General features: G+C 43.0%; 1 long non-coding RNA gene and 2 pseudogenes across 2 annotated transcripts; 2 read left to right on the top strand and 1 right to left on the bottom strand.

Moving 5' to 3' along the window:
* Positions 1–544: 544 nt before the first annotated feature.
* LOC119243250 (uncharacterized) lies at positions 545–9,351 on the top strand. Of its 2 annotated transcripts, XR_005124670.2 has the most exons (4): positions 545–583; positions 982–1,095; positions 7,924–7,992; positions 9,054–9,351. It is a non-coding gene; the product is annotated as an uncharacterized LOC119243250 (long non-coding RNA). The 2 variants fall into 2 exon arrangements; XR_005124671.2 differs by lacking the exon at positions 7,924–7,992.
* On the bottom strand, positions 2,035–2,644 carry LOC119243248 (translationally-controlled tumor protein-like; annotated as a pseudogene).
* A 2,067-nt stretch (positions 9,352–11,418) lies between the features above and the next one.
* Positions 11,419–12,670, top strand: LOC119242688 (syntaxin-17-like; annotated as a pseudogene).
* Positions 12,671–17,504: the final 4,834 nt, after the last annotated feature.

The raw sequence follows: 17,504 nt of genomic DNA on the forward strand, positions 1-17,504 counted from the left end.
CGAGGCCCGCGGGCGCCTGCGCACTGGGGCCGCGCAAGGCCCACCGGGAGTCGTGGTTCCAGCGCCGGCGTCGGCGCGCGGGCGCCAGCCCCGCGAGACTAGGGCCCGGCGCGTCCCGCGGAGCGCTGCCCGGGAGAGCCGGGGCGGGGTGCAGCAGGTAGTGTGACGTCCTCGCTTGTGGCCGGCCGCCGGCCCACTGGCCTGCCCGGGGACACTGCTGCTGCCGTTGTTCTTAGTCCTCAGCGCCCCCGCTCCACCTCCATTTTGGTTACTGCCAACAATCAAACAGGTGCCGCACTGTCAGTCATAATCCAGCTCGAGCCCTCTCTAGACCCTGCAGCCAAAGTCCGCTGAAAAGTAGCGTAGATCCTCCGTGGGCTCTTCCTCCTTTCCGTTCTATACTCAGTTGACCTTCCGCCGAGCTCTTGGAATGGCATCTCTCCAGGTCACTTGCAGCCATGTTAGCAAGTGCAGGGGTCAAGTCTCTGCCTCTCTGCCTTAGAGTGACATCTGACAACGCAGACCATCCTTCCAAACTCCCACCCATCCCACCCCAGGTTGGCTTCTGGGATTTCACGCTTAAGTAAGTTTTCCTCCTTCGTTGGTTCTTTTGTTGAACCCTCCTCCACAGTCGCACCAAAGACAGTGACTCCCCTCAGATAATTGAATTAAGAGCTTAAGAGCAATGCCTAGCTCATAGGGACTAGTTGATATTTTGTGAAATATAACTATGGTCAACACATAACACTTAATAATTCCTGTTCTCTCTCTCCTATCTCAGTAAATGTTGCCATCATCCACCCCCCCCCACACACACACACAATGTGCTATGCATTGCTAAGCTAAATCTAATCCCAACCTATTTGATCTATTTTTGCATAAACTCATAGGATAGAATAACTAAGCAGAATTTCTTTTGGCATTGTTATAACGTTCCATACAAGGATTTTAGATTTACTTCTCAACATTTGGCCTCTACAGGTCTCGGGAGCCATGCCGCAGGATGATCTCACTATACTCCACCTGTAACATTTGTACCTTTCTATTGATTTCCTCTTCTCAAGTTTCTCAAGGCCTTGGGGCCTTCCAACAGAGGTAAGCTACCCTACTTTGCTGGGAAGACTCTAGACTCCTGCAGGCAAGGTCACAGACTCTTTTCTTTTTGGCTCTGCACAATCTCAATTCCGGGAGATGTCAACTGTAACAGTCATATCACAGCATCAATAATGTACCTGTATTTCTAATTGTTAAGGATAAACAAATCAAACTTGTTGAAATTATGCAAAGGTGTCAGATTGCCATAAGTAATATTCCATGTTATAATGGTATCAAGGAAAGAGAAAATGCAAATACAATTCTGTTCACAAAGTACAATTTAATGTTGCTGCAGATCATGGTCAGATAAAAGAAAAAAATTCCTTGAATTAAAACAGTCAAACAAAAAACAGCAGTAACATATCAAACAAAAATGTATTATATTCTTTCACTCCTATGTAAACCCTGAAATAGAACAAAATTAAAAATCTGATAATAATATAATTGAGGGGCTTCAAATATTGTGCAGAGATTAAGTCTCAGCACTATTAAGCTATTGCCAGCCACTGTTGTCTGAGTTTGATCCCCAGCCAGGGAGCTCACCCACATGGCCCAGCAGACCTCTCTTGCCTCCCGTGCTGCTCCCCTCAGCATTGTTTCAGGAGATCCACCTGTTCTGCTCCCCACTCTGTCTTTGGTTAGTCCTCTGACCCCCAAACCTGCACCTCTGGCCTGCACCCCAGTTTTTATATGCATAAATAAATAAAAATCTTAAAGAATATATATTAAAAAAATATAGTTGACTAGGAAATTTGAACGACCATATTCTACAAGCAGTATTATTTCAGAACAGATCAAACTCTTAAGTTTCACATAAGAATTTATATATGTATTATTTAAAATGAACATTGGTTTTAGACAATCTGCAGAACATATTTTTCTTAATTCCTCAACTCCAAATAACTCAAGATCAAAATAAATGAAAATTTTTAGATTACATCAGTCCCAGTTCACTGACCTAGTATATGAATGAAAAACAGTAGCTAGATATGATGACAGGTTATAGATCAAAAATAGTGCCAAATTTGTTAACATTTTTCCACTTCTGAAACATTCTTAACGAAAATCATATCTAGAATGAAACCATCCTCATCGTAGTCCAACAGAGCAACCATGCCATCTGGATTCAAGTTTTCACCAAAAAAAGAACTAGTAGCTCTTGAAATGAGCAAGGATGTGCCTGCTTTGTTCTGTCAGCCCCTGTCATAAAAGGTCTTACTAATTCTTGCCTCTTGTTCTTCAAACTTGCCTTTCATTGATTTCATGCAATCTTTGATGTGCTCCTTGTAGGCTTCTTTTGTGAAGTTGGTTTCTTGCAAGTGATGGTTCATGGCAATATCATCTGAAATAATTACTGTGCTTTTCGTAACTTCACCCTCAGGGCCTTCAGCGGAAGCATTTCTACTTATTCATGAATCAAAAATGTCGCCCTCTGTCCTACTGACTGTCTTCTTCTCCACCTGTAGGCATACCCATCTTCAATCTCCAGGATCTTGTAGATGTCAGAAAGCATCTTGCAGTAGCTGGTGAGGTTTCAGTAGATAGTCATATTGGGCACTAGAGGGAAAGAACTGTGGTGCTAGCTTAGCAGGAGCCCAGAGCTGAGAGTCAGCATGATACAGCCAGTGCAGTGCTCAGGGAAGGGGGGGCTGATGGAAAAAACTGACTCAACCTCTCTTAAACTTCATATTCACATAGTGAGTTTTAGACCACAAATATTAATATTCATATATAGGCTAAGCTGAAACATTTCTCTCAAGCAGGACTACTTCCCATGAAGTGCCAATTAGCCAGATAAATGTAAAAATAGGTCCAATTAATCTAGTCTTTCCTGTAGGGAAAGTGAGAATTTTTTTTTTTTAAAGATTTATTTATTTATTTATACAAGCACTGGGTACAGTCAGAAGCGTGGGAGGGTGAGAGAATTCACCAGAGCCAGAGTGGGGAGCAGAGCAGGCAGAAGGACCGAAGTACACTGCTGAGGGGAGCAGCGGGCTGCAGGAGAGGTCTGCGCGCCATGCGGGACCCTCCTCCGGTGGCTGGGGAGCAGCCGGGGATCTAACCGGCGCTGCAGGGGCTGCGGGCAGCTTCGCAACCCAGCGCTCAACCGCTGCGCCACCAGGGAGGCCCGAGAAATTTTTTTAAAGATTTATTTATTTATGCATATAAGAGCTGGGGTACAGGCAAGAAGTGTGGGGGGTGAGAGGATTCACCAGAGACAGAGTGGGGAACAGAACAGGCAGATTGACTGAAATACACTGCTGAGGGGCGCAGCAGGTGAGTCTGGAGAGGTCTGCTTCGCCATGTGGGTAGTTCCCTGGCCAGGGATCAAACTAATGCTGCAGTGGCTGCAGATAGCTTCACAGGTTGCATCTTAACCCCTTGCACCACCAGGGAAGCCCAAAAGTGAGAAATTTTAAGGAATGTCTCAGGAACTCTCCTGAGGTTACATAAATTTCCTCTGCTCAATCAAGCAAAAGACTACCAATTTTTCCTATTTTATATTTCTGAAAATTTCTGTCATAATTTAAAAAACATCATTTAATTATTCCAACAGTGACAATTTAAGATATTAAAAACACCAACTACATCTTACCAGCATAATGTGAAATGAATTAGACCCTTTCCATTTATCTCATTCCAAAAGTAACCGTTTTCCTTCCACCAAACCTTATTATTTCAATTCCAGAATTGTAATCTTAACCTTCAAAGCTTCTAATTTCACAATTTCCATTTTACCCCACATTTCATGACTTAAACTGTTCACCTCAGGCTGCCTTGTGCAGCATGTACCCAACACAAATGACACAGGTGAAAAAATAATTTCACTCAATAGCACAATTTTAAAGATATAGATGTTTCAAACCAAACTATTAAATTTCCTATCATATTTCTGAGTTGAAAACTTCTATCGATGTTGTCTATACTAATTTTCATCCTCCAGAAGCCAAAATAATTGGAGACACAAGGGAAGATGTATAGACACAGCTCCCTTAGTTTGCAGATAACCCATGTGGAATATTTTATGGAACTGCACTTTTACTCATATTTGCAAAGACAAAGAGCTTTCCTTCATATACTTATAGGAGAAACTCTAGTTTTCTGAGACTAGATTCTTTTTACCACTGCCTGCTCACATCAAAGTAACCAAGCTGTTTGTTAACCTGAACTACAGAACTACTTGAAAAAACTCCAAAGAGACAAAAGGAAAAATAAAATGTAGGCCTTTATATAAATTCTTCAGAAAATCAAAATTGTAAAAATCAGAAATGAAAATCTAAAATCAAAATCAACTTTTTTTCCCCATAGTTTCAAAATCAAATTACCAAAGCTGGGAGTCTTGTCAGCAGAGGTCACGTAGTTTCAAATTCAATCCTATGGACCTTAGACTTTTGAAACAGAATAAAATTTAAAGCAATTACAAAAGAAGGCTTATAACCTAATTCATCATCATAGGGTTTTCAGAATTCACTTGGATGCTAATCCTGGGTATCTGACAACAGAAACTGAGAGAGAAAAAAAATTAATGCTTTTTGTCATTTTCTTAAATAGCTCAGGTCTTTAACAGGTCAGGTCTTCACAAAACCAAAAGGTTTTAGTCTCCCTACAACCACCCTCTGGGGTGATGTACACAGGGTTTTTAACGATCCAAGGCCGGTTTCTCTGCTTCATGTAGAAGTCACATGTGGCAGCTACAGCTCACAAACAACTGGCCCTAATAATTGATTAGCATGCCTAGGCCAATTCCCTGTCTCCCAAACACAGAGTTGGAATGGCTTTCTGGAATCTGGCAGTCTAAGTTTGGTGCTGAGATCAGCCTTCCTTTTATTTTATTAAAGGCCGTTGACATTCACGAGTCCAAAACAAAGGTTTAGAGTCTGGGGTCTGAGGGCTTCATATAGGGGCTTTGCTATTAGCCCAAATTTGGGGATCCAAATTCTGCAAAATCCAGTCATTGCCCAAAATCCATTTAACTACCTTCCATGCTAGGGACTTTAAGAGCTCAAATGACCTGCTGTCTCTCAGACATGATGCTTAATTTGCCCTTCTTGATCTCAAATCCCAAGTATGCTAACTTTTGTTTGCATGTCTTTGTCTTATGTGGTGACACTTTGTAGTCACATTCTGCTAAATGACTTAAAACTGATATGTTATTGTCCAGAGAAGATTTATAGTCAAAGACTGGCTTATAGCAAATAATTCACAATTTGCTGGAATGTGCTCCATTTTTGTTGGGCCTTTCTGAAATCTCTGGCCAGTATTTCCCCAAATATAGTTGGAAAATGTTTAAATCCTCACAGAGGAACAGTACAGCAATAGTGGCAGAGCTTTAAAACACAGGTTCCTGCCATTCAAAATAAAGAGATCCTGGATATCTACTGGGATGCAGGAAATGGTATCTTTCAAGTCCAGTACTGAGGAGTAGGAGAAATCTCCAGGTATGGCAGTTACCAGGGAGTAAGTATTTGGCATGGTTGCATGTATGTCCTGGACTATCACATTGATGTCCCTCAAATCCCGAATAAAATGCTATTCATTTGTGTGGGGGTGCTTTATTGGCAAAACTGGAGTGTTAAAAGGGAGTATCAGGGCTGAATGAAAAACTGCACCAACTATGCCAAAACTATCCAACTGTGTTCGGATCAGATAAAATCGGTGCCTAGAAGTGGGGAAGTTGGCTGAATTTAAGCCCCTTGGAAGTTGTCTTTGGAAAACCCTTCCAAGCCTCAGTTTTGAACGTGACACTGGAAATAGAACAAGAATTCAAGATGAAACAGTACATAAAACACCTTCAGAAGATTTGACCGTAACATATATAGCATTGCACTTCCTAGAATTTCCATGCCTCCAGTCAAACCATTGCATCCTTTCAGACCTGGTTATCAGGTCTTCCTGAATACCTGGCAGAGTGGAGCTGCCTAAACCCAACTGTCAGGGAAATGGTCCTTGTGATGTGTTGTTAACGCCTCATACTTCTTTGAAACTTGTAGGTATATAACCCTGGGTACATCACTCTAGAATAAAGAAAGCCCCAGAATGTGATGAGCCAGACACTCAAAATCATTGGTTTGGTGAACCTGTTCAAGGTCTGAAATATTTAAGGGAAAGAGAAAAGCTTAAACTTTTTTGCAACTGTTGGCTGATTTTTTTGTTTTACTTTTTTGGTTACAAATGACAATGATTGGGGGAGAGAAGTTTCATCCAACTGATCACCATAGAAATGATAACAAGAATTGAAAGTGGAGAAACTGAAGAGCCCATGAAACCAGCATGGGATTGAATATGGACCAATCTGATTGGTGCTCCTATGGACACCAATCAGGTTCAAGCTTGCACCAGTGCCAAAGTGGCTTTTGGTGTTCAGTTTTTGAAGCCCAACCTCAGTATAGGTCAGGTTGGTCACATTGGTGCTGTTCAACTTGCACCAATTGGTAAATGGGCCAATATAATTGAAGCCTCCATAGGTGCCACTCAACTAAAATGGACCACCAATCGAGTTAGAAAAGTGAGTACCCTGAGGAGTATATAAGTCAGGCTCCAACCTACTTCAATGGGGCAGTCAGATTCATCTCTACTCTCTCGGGAAGATCTTTATAGAGATTGTAGGATAAGTAAAGTATCAGGCTTTTCTGCCCTCCTGCCATTAGGCTTGATGATGGATCTGTGGTCCTAAATGCATGCCTGATGGTGGGCACCTGGAATAGAGTGTGGGCATATGTAGATGGGATTCACCTGGGCTGAGACTGGGCTTATAAGGGCAGTGTCAGGGGGAACAACAGAGTGAAAGGAGCGGAGAACGAGGTCATGAGAAGGCTGGAGAGCCCAGAGAGTGACTTGCTGGGGCCTGGGAGGCCTGCCAGTCTCCCGGCCCCCTGGTCCCCTGCCTGCCATGTACCTGGTAAATCTGAATTAAAGCCTGCAAAAGCCACTGAGGGCTCCAAGACTCCTCCTTTACTCCATCTGCCCGATCATGGAGATTCTGCTCTGTGCCCTTCCTGCCACTACAGAGATGTTAATACTGGTCCCTGTCCTCTGGGACCTTCTCTAGAGTTCTTGCTCACTCTTCAGCTCTTCATGTGGCCATCTCCTTATGCAAATCTAATCTCCAAGATCACCCATTTGGAAACATCCTTTCTGTCATTCTCTTCCCTACTGTGCCCCCTTCTGGTGCCATTATAGCATTCATAGTTCTTGTAAATCATTTTAAGACTGATTTACTCATAAGTTTCTTATTGTAATGTGATTGTAGGCCCTCTCAGACTTCTCCTTTATGAACTAAATAGCCCAAACTACACGGTGTCCAATCATGAGCTACTCTTAGGATGATCCCAGTGTCTGGTCTATACCACTGTAGTTCTAGCAAGCATAGGGCAGGTTCACTGTGGCTCGGGCAAATGGATAATGAGAATCCAGGAGACCATAGTGGCATTTTTGACAGGCACACCAGGCAGGCAGGCTGGCACACAAGGAGGCAGACATAGGCCAGGCAGGGCAGGGGACGCTGGGAGGCCTGCAGGCTACTGAACCTCCCAGCTCCCACAAATCTTTACTCTTTCTCTGGGCTCTCCCTGGCATTCTCTCATGGTCTCACCTCTTCTGTTGTTACGCTGCACATTTACGCAGAGCCACACTCATACTCCAGGTGTCCACAATCAGGCACACAGGCCCTGCACCCATGCTCCCAATCTCCCCCTGCATTAACAGGATCAAGGTAACAGGTGATCACTAGAGGCTAGTGGTGTAAAAAGCCTGATTAATTCCATTTACTCTACAACCATATTCTTGAATTGTGGCACAAAAGAGTTAACTTGATACTTTCATTCCTAGTATAAAGTAGGAAGATCACCGTGATGGCGGGATTGCACAGAGCAGGATCTCTATGAACCAGGCAGACAGGTAAAGAAGAGTCCTGGAGCCCTCAGTGGCTTTTCAGGCTTTTACAAGGAGGGGGGTCCAGGGGCCAGGAGGCTAGCAGTCTTCTGGCAAATCTTCACTCTTTCTGGGCTCTTTGGCATTCTCTCGTGGTCTCTGCTTCTCTGTCTTTCTGATGGTTCTTCTCTCTGCTACTCTGGTGGCGTCCCCATGATGCTACCCTTATAAGCCCAGTCTCTCAGCCCAGGTGTGCCCACTTATGCATACCCACACCCTACTCCAGGTGCCCACCATCAGGCATGTATGTAGGACTGCAGGGATCCATCATTAATGCTAAGATTGGGAGGGCGGAAAAGCCTGATAATTTTCATTTATCCTACAATCAATCACCACATTTTATGTACTTCACTCATTAATGCAGGCATAAGCCTAACATCAAAAGAGCAGAATTTTCATGGTCCCTTAATAGGTTGGCAAAATCCTACTTCCTATGTCCAGTGAATGAAATCAAAAGCAGGTTCCATCATTCTTGGTTACTCTTAGATAATATACATTCCTTTACTCCATTCCATTGTTCTGTCAGTTCATTGCTGTGCGAAACAATAAAACTCTCAGACTCCTCTCCATTGAAATGCCTTATTTTCTCACACCCTCTCAATTTTCTTTCATCACTGAAGTAAGGGATGAACCAATTCTGTAAAAATAGTCACTATTCCCCTCCTTTCTAAGTCCTGAAGAAGAGCACTACCTTCTTTGGCATGGAGAGGAAGGGAGTCTCTGTATTTGCTCTCAGCCCAATCTGAGGTTTTTTAAGAGTTTCATCCTGTTGCAAACTTGAATTAAATTTGAGCTTTTTGTAGTTTTCTCTTTTGAGTTAGACAAGTGAAGTTCCTAAGTCTCCCATGATTAACTGAGTAACCAGACATAGGGGTTGACGTAGAGCTACATAATAGTTATTCTTCTGACATTTTTTCCTGGGTTCTAGTTGACACCCTGACCCCCTTTTATCTCCTGCCTTGGGAAAAGCCAAATCTAATGTTATTACTGTACCCTCTGAATTTTCAATAACTCTCCTCTCCAAATAGAAAAATCATCTCCTAGTCGCTGGTGCAAGAAGGGAAGAGCCCAATTGCTGCAGCGTGAAATAAACCCGCAGTTCTCACATCTTGAGAAGATTCCTTTGAAGTGAAGGCGAAGTCCTCAGGCAGTTTATGCCTTAAATTTCAGAACCTCCGGGCATGCGCAGCGGCGCAGGTGCACTGCATTTGCATCAGCCCTTTGTCTTTTCCTCCGACGTCCTGCCACCAGCTCTCGGCACCCCTCTCACTGGCCTGTGCGTCGGTCCCCGCCCCTAGCGGTCAGTAGGCGGCGCCTGCTCCCTTTAACCAGTCTCAGCCGGCCCTGGCCGGCCCGCGTCCTCTGTGAAGGCAGCGGGGTGGGCGTGGCTAGGGCGTGGCTAGGGGCGTTGAACGGCAGGGCCGCGGCAGCGCGGTCCCGCCGGGGTCTGGAGGTTCCACGCCGCGGTGGCGGGCGTGACGGAGCGGGACGCCGCGGCAGTGAGCCACGTCTTAGGGGCTGGCGCAGCATCACGGTGCTCCCGGGCCTGCGGCGTTGGTTCACGTGCTGACGCCCCTGGGTGGCGGTGCTCCCTTGCTTGGGGTGTGGGGTGCCTGTTCGACCGATCGCGCGCTCGACTGACGCCGGGGTAAGGGGCCCCCGGGGGCACCCACAGCGGAGCGCTTGCCCGGCGCTCGGCGGCTCCTCGGGCAGCCTCGGTCCCTGCGTCCTCCGCGTGTGGCTGGGAGGCGGCCTCCTGCAGTCAGCACTGGCCGGAAGGACTGTCCCGCCTGGATGATGTGGGGAATCTCGGCTCTACAGCTACAACTTGGCTGTTCAGATGGCTCCAGGCCATAGCAGGTGTCAGTGCATCTGGGCCGTAGGTGTGTTACAGAGGAAAAGAGTGTCCAGAGCTAAATGTCCAGGAGGGACAAACAAAACATTTGAAGTTTTGGCAGGGAAGCCGTGGGTGAGGAAGCAGTCCAAGCAGGCATGGGAGGTTAGAATCCAGGAAGCTGGACTACTCCAGCCTCACCCCCTTCTAAGACAAATAAACGGAATCGGGTTCTCAGAACTTGACTTCGTGTTTGCTGCCTTGTGGAATGGAGTTCTTTAATGCGAGAATGTGAGGTGGCACCACAGAACAGGAACCCCAGTGCACCTCTTAACATTTTAACAAATAGGTTCTACATGACAGGTAATTTGTACATTTGCTAAGTTGGCTCTGGACACAGACCTACACTTGCTCATTTGCGAGGTAAGTTCCTAACAGTTTGCCTTGGTACTTTTTGCACTCACCTTGGGCATGGTGAGTGCCCTTTTATCTCCATGGCCTAAGACATCATGTATACTGTATACGTCTACTTAATACGCATTTGAAATAAACCATATCACAGTGATTGTCAAGATAGAAAATCAACTTGAGTTAGTTTTGGCATTTTATATCACTACTTGCTTGGAAGCTAAAACAGTATAATATTTGGTAAGTACAAATTTTAGTTTATGTGTAAAAAAATTTACTGAATTTAATTTTTTAATTGAAAAGTCTATGATGACTGAATCTAGAAAATATAACATTAATAGTGTAATTTCAAATCTCATTTTCTTTAAAGCTTTCCCAAATCCTTCCCAGGCAGCTCTAAAAAGTGTCTTCTGCTGCCTGGTAACATTTCAGCAACTCTCACAGAATATTCTATGCATTTCAACCATCTTTCTAACACTGTGTTTCTACTTCACTCCCTCCTGTCCACTTTTGACCTCACTGGGACTCCAGACTTTCACCATTGACGTCCTCCGCTTTCTTCCTCCTTTCCCCCCTCCACCTTCTGGTCTAGGCTTTACTGGCTCATCATTTCCTTGTTATACACCCTCACCACCATATCCCTCTGAGTCTTAATCCCTTGGCAGGAAGCCTTTGCTGTTGCCCCTATGGATGTACCGTTTCCTGTCCATAGCCAACCCTTTCTTGGGAAAAAGATTTCCTCCCCTGTCCCCATGTCTCCACCCCAAACACATCTATCTACTCTATACCAATTTTTTTTTCTCCCCTTTAGGAATTCTTAACGTGGTGTTCAGGGGCCCATGGATTTGGATAGAAACAATTTATGTCTCTATATTAACTTTAGTTGAAATTGAGTATCTTTTTCTATTAGTGTGAAGACAGAAAACCACTATTATTAATAGGATCTACTGTTGTTAATAAAACTCATTTTCATATCACATTACAGTTGTTGCAGATAATATCTGTATCTTGCTATTAAATGTTATTATGAGCACTGTTACCCTATCAGAAATTTAGTATCACAATTTTTGTAACATTTTCAATATGTTTCCTTGGTAATTCTATGTATTTTGTCTCCTGCATTTAAAAACACTATGTGGGATTCACAGGACGCTGCTTCAGGGGTGTCAGACTCTGACTGGCACTGTGGGTGTTGTGCCTACTCATGGGGGAGATGCCTGGAGGGCAGCGTGGCATTAGATTTTTCTCTAGGAGTGGAGAAGTCAGTTTTTGCAAGTAGAAGTGATACAACATCTTTTTAGGATGTCTGAAGATGAAGAAAATGTAAAATTACACTGCTTTGAACCAGCTATCCAGAAATTTATTAAGATAGTAATCCCAACAGATCTGGAGTGGTTAAGAAAGCTGAGGTAAATTTTGAGAAGTATCAAAGATGCAGAATCTGGGAGAAGTTATAATACAAGCATGTCAATGTAGGACATACATTTCAGTAATTCCTCTACAATATTCAGAAATGGAGTTTTGTTTGACAAATGAAAAGATAACATAGGCCTTCTGAAGATAATGATAGATCCTGTTATGGAAGAAGCATCAACAGCAACAGCAGGATTTCTTCAACTCCACTTGAAATCTGTAGAAGAACTTAGACAATTTAATGATGAAGAAACTTTATTACAGTGGTTTGACAAGATCCATGACTGCTGGTGGAATAGTTCATATGACTGAAGCTGCAGCTAATCCTTATAGTTTTAACTCATGTGCATTGCCTGAAATTCCCTGAGATAAAATGCTGCAGAATCATGGGAAACCCTAAAAACTGACTTAATTTGAGCTTAACCAACTGGTCACTGATTTCTGTCTCCTAGCGAATTCTTAGTTATTTGTTGATCAAGCCATCATTTAAGCCATCATCTGGCAGTTTCCTAAACCAATAACCTCACAACTGATATGGAAAAGAAATTAAGAAACCAATTAATCTAATCCTTATTCACTTGCCCCAACTTCTCAGATAATGGCCTTCTGCCTCTTTTTGAATAATTACAATGGAGAGATACTTCATATTGCATTCCATTTGAAGGCTCTAGCTCTTAGAAGTTCTTCCTAATGGAAAGTAAATACTTCCCTATAAGAACTTCCCTGTGGGACCTTTGCCCTCTGGAGCAATGTACTAAACAACTTTTGACTTTTTCCATGTAAAAGTTGTTCTTTTCTCAATAATTTTAAAAAATGAAGTAATATCGCATTATAATGTAAATTTAAGATGTGCATCATTGAGAATATGTGTATGTCTTACATTATATTCACTGTTAAATGTTCAGTTCTATTCACCCTAAACCCACCTCACCATATTGTCTTGTATTAAGAACCTTTGATTCTGAAATGTGTTTGTTCTGGAATTCTTGATTTGTAGGCTTTCAGTACTAGCTCCTGTTTGTTTTCTAGCTTCTGAATTTTTTTTTCCTTGAAATGTAATGTCTATCATTTAATGCAGTAAATTATTTCAAGCATTTTTCTTTTTGCTATCTCTAAGTCAGAGGAAGCAAAATGTTTTAAGTTTCTAAATTAGCTACCTGTATAGTCTATTAGTATATTTGCATATAATAGGGAATGAGACAAGAATCCCAAAATAGAATCAAGATTTATTCAGAGAGGGCGGAGCAACATGGCGGCGAGGAGACGCTGCGAGTAAGATCTCCCATTAAAAAAAGTTAATAGGGAGGAAAAGCGGCAGGTCCCACTGAGAACTGGGACACGGAAGATAAACGGACGACTCCAGCAAACTACCCGAAGAAGAAACTGGCCATAAAAGAGGACTAGAAGGGAGGGAAGCGCAGAACCCTGCTCCCCTCCCCCGCCCACAGAGGGGGCACTCTCCGACCGGCAGAGAAGAGGAAAACAACACACTAAAACGACCAACAAGAACAAACGACGCAGCAAGCGGGACTGTGAGTGGAAAGGAACTATTGCAGCCACCACACCCCGTGAACGGGAGCTGAGGCGAACCCTGCAGGATCCGCCACGGCGGTGAGCGAACGGCTCCGGGCGCCATTAGAGAAGAACAAAGACCCCGGGAGACTCGCACACAGCCCGGGCTGCCAGTAAGCCTGCGCGGGAAAGCAGCGCGCTTGGCACGCTTGAAAAGAAAACGCGGACCAGGATCCCGGCTGCCCAGGTCCCCGCGCCTGCGACCTAGGCTTGCGGGGAGACGCGCGGAGGTCCTCACTGAGGTGAAGGTCCTTCCCTGAGTAAGCAGGAACCAGGCGCCCAGGCACGGGAGCGGTGCAAAAGGCGCCATTCCCGCGCCACTGAACTGGGCTACAGCCCGCGTCCTGGAACTGAGGGCTTTGAACTGAGACCCGGGGCACGAAAATTCGGGGCGTGGGTTCTCCACGACGGTGGGGCACAAGGCAGACACAGCACCCCAAAGCTGTTGAGGTGTACCCTACCATTCCCGCTCTGTTCCCTGTCCCACGGGTGGGGGAGGCGAAAAACAGCCCCCCAAGGACAATAGGAGAGATCTCTGGCGCCACCTAGCGACCAGGAAAAAAAAGTCACTAACACCCCATAAAACAGGAAATTTCTTAAGACTGCTTGAAAAGGGCAGAAGGCTTCTGGAGGACCCAGTGGCCAGCCGGGAAGTTATTCCACGCCAGGCCCCTTCCAACCAGCAGTCTGAGCCCACAGAGGGAGCAGGCACCCACGTCCGGGGCAGACCGGGGGCGCAGAAGAGTGTGTCTGAAACCGGAGGTGCAGGGACTGCATCCCGCTTCGCCATTTGAGAACAGGGACATTTCTTCAGTAAAAACTGCCTAAAACCAGCAGAAAGCTCCCCCAGAAGACAGAGATGGCTCCTGGAAGAGCCAGAGGGGAGCGGAGAAGTTCACCCAAGATGTCAGTCAGTCCGAGCAACACAGTGTCCCAACGCATACGACAAATTAGAAAACAGACAGTAGGGAGAAGAAGAACCACACGCAACCTAACAACTCCTCAGGAAAGAAGCACACCACAAAAAGAAAACCACTCCCCAGATTGCAACGACAGCAACTTGGAAGAACTTCTGAGCCTTCCAGAAAGAGAATTTAAAATTGCCATGATTAAAAAAGTGATAGATCAGAAGAAGGAAATTGAGTCCCTAAAGAGGGAAGTAAGAGAAATGCAGGAGATCAAAGAATTAATGGAGGAACTAAAGAACTCTGGGAAAAGCAATGAAAGCAGAATAGATGAAATGGAAGAACGAATAAGTAATCTTGAAGACACAGAAATAAAAAGAACCAAACAGAAAAGGAAAGAGAAGTACGAAGGAAAAAGAATGAAGAAAGACTTCGGAACTATCTGACTCCATGAGGAAAGGAAATATAAGAGTTATAGGAATTCCAGAAGGAGAGGAGAGAGATGTAGGAACAGAGAAAATATTCATGGATATAATTGAAGAGAACTTCCCAAATGCGAAGAAGGAGCTGAAAATTGATATACAAGAAGCAAGAAGAACACCAAACTTCCACGACGAAAGGAAAAACACAGCAAGACACATGATAGTAAAGCTCCCAAGAATCCAGGACAAGGAAAAAATAATGAAGCTGACAAGAGGGAAGAAACAGATTACATTCAAAGGAAAACCAATCAGGCTGACATCAGACTTCTCTGAAGAAACACTACGGGCAAGGAGAGAGTGGAGGGACATAGTCAACAGACTCCAAGAAAACAGATGCCAACCAAGAATACTCTATCCCGCAAAGCTCTTTCCTCCATGAAGAAAGAATATGGACCTTCCCAGACAAAGAGAAACTCCGGAATTTCATTGCGATTAAACCCCCACTCCAAAAAATACTACAAGGAATCCTAAAGCCAGAACCTCAGAGGGACGAATAACAACGAAAGAAGACCAAAAAAAAAAAAAGTTATTAAAAGAATAAATAAATAAATCAAGGAAAGACAAACATAATGGCAAATACAGATGCTAACATATCAATATTAACTCTAAATGTAAATGGACTAAACTCTTCAATAAAAAGACACAGAGTTGCAGCCTGGATTAAGAAACAAAACCCAACCTTTTGCTGTCTCCAGGAAACACATTTAGCTACAAAAGATAAAAATAGGCTCAAAGTCAAAGGATGGAAAACAATCCTACAAGCAAATGGGCCAAAAAAGAAAGCAGGAACAGCTATACTTATATCAGATAAAACAGACTTCAAACTCAAAAAAATAAAAAGAGACCCCAATGGTCACTACATTATGATTAAGGGGACAATACTTCAAGAAGAAATAACACTCATTAACATATACTCACCAAACGAAAGAGCACCAAAATATATCAGACAACTGTTGTCCTCTCTGAAAACAGACATCAGAGAAAACACATATGTAGTGGGAGACTTCAACACACCACTATCAACAATGGATAGATCAACAAGACAAATAATAAGTAAAGAAACTAAAGCTCTAAATAAGGACCTAGAGCATTTGGGCTTAACAGACATCTATAGAACACTAAACCCAAAAAAAACGGAGTACACATTTTTCTCAAGCGCACACGGATCATTCTCCAGGATCGATCACATACTGGGGCACAAGACAAACATCAACAGATACACCAAGATTGAAATCATACCAACCATCTTTTCTGACCACGAAGGCATCAAACTAGAAATAAATCATAAAAAGAAGGCAAGGAACTATCCTACCTCATGGAGATTAAAAGCAACACTACTGGAAGACCACTGGACTAACGAGGAGATCAAAGAAGAAATTAAAAAATTCTTTGAATTGAATGACAAGGAGGACACCAATATCCTAAATGTATGGGATGCAGCAAAAGCAGTAATAAGAGGAAAATATATAGCAATAGAAGCTCACATCAAAAAACAAGAAAGAACTCAAAGAAACAACCTAATCTCGAAGCTCAAAGATCTAGAAAAAGAACAACAAAAAACCCAAAACCAGTAGAAGAAAAGAAATAATAAAAACCAAAGCAGAAATAAATGAAATTGAAACTAAAAAAAACAATCCAAAAGATCAATGAAACCAAGAGCTGGTTCTTTCAAAAAATCAATAAAATAGACAAACCCCTAGCCAGGCTCACAAAGGAAAAGGGAGAAAGCACAAATACACAGGATCATAAATGAAAGAGGAGAAATCACAACGGACACAGCAGAAATCAAAAGAATAATCAGTATCTACTATGAACAGTTATATGGAAACAAGTTCAACAATCTAGAGGAGATGGACAAATTCCTACAACTCTACAATCACCCAAAGCTAGATAAAAAGAAATAGAACACCTAAACAGACCAATTACAATTAGCGAAATTGAAATGGTAATCAAAAACCTCCCAAAAACAAAGCCAGGACCTGATGGATTTACAAATGAATTCTACCAAACATTCAGAGATGAATTATTGCCTATCCTTCACAAACTCTTCCAAAAATTGAGAAGGAAGGGACAAACCAAACACGTTCTATGAAGCCAATATTACACTAATACCAAACCGAATAAGGATAAACACAAAAAGGAAAACTATAGGCCAATCTCCCTAATGAACACTGATGCAAAAATCCTCAATAAACAACTCTACAATCACCCAAAGCTAGATAAAGAAGAAATAGAACACCTAAACAGACCAATTACAATTAGCGAAATTGAAATGGTAATCAAAAACCTCCCCAAAACAAAAGCCCAGGACCTGATGGATTTACAAATGAATTCTACCAAACATTCAGAGATGAATTATTGCCTATCCTTCACAAACTCTTCCAAAAAATTGAGAAGGAAGGGACAATACCAAACACGTTCTATGAAGCCAATATTACACTAATACCAAAACCGAATAAGGATAACACAAAAAAGGAAAACTATAGGCCAATCTCCCTAATGAACACTGATGCAAAAATCCTCAATAAAATTTTAGCTATCAGAATCCAACAATGTATCCATAAGATAATTCACCACGACCAAGTTGGATTCATTCCAGGGCCCAAGGATGGTTTAACATCCGAAAATCAATCAACGTTATCCAACACATCAACAAAAAGAAATATAAAAACCATATGATAATATCAATAGATGCTGAGAAAGCTTTCGACAAAGTGCAACACCCATTCATGATAAAAGCCCTTGAAATTCTTGGGATACAAGGAACATACCTCAACATCATAAAGGCCATCTATGACAAGCCAACAGCCAGTATCATTCTCAATGGTGAAAAGCTGAAAGCAATTCCATTAAGATCTGGAACAA

Source organism: Talpa occidentalis, unplaced genomic scaffold (assembly GCF_014898055.3).
Source record: "Talpa occidentalis isolate TD23 unplaced genomic scaffold, MPIMG_talOcc4v2.1 talOcc4.13, whole genome shotgun sequence".
Classification (NCBI taxonomy): Eukaryota; Metazoa; Chordata; class Mammalia; order Eulipotyphla; family Talpidae; genus Talpa; species Talpa occidentalis.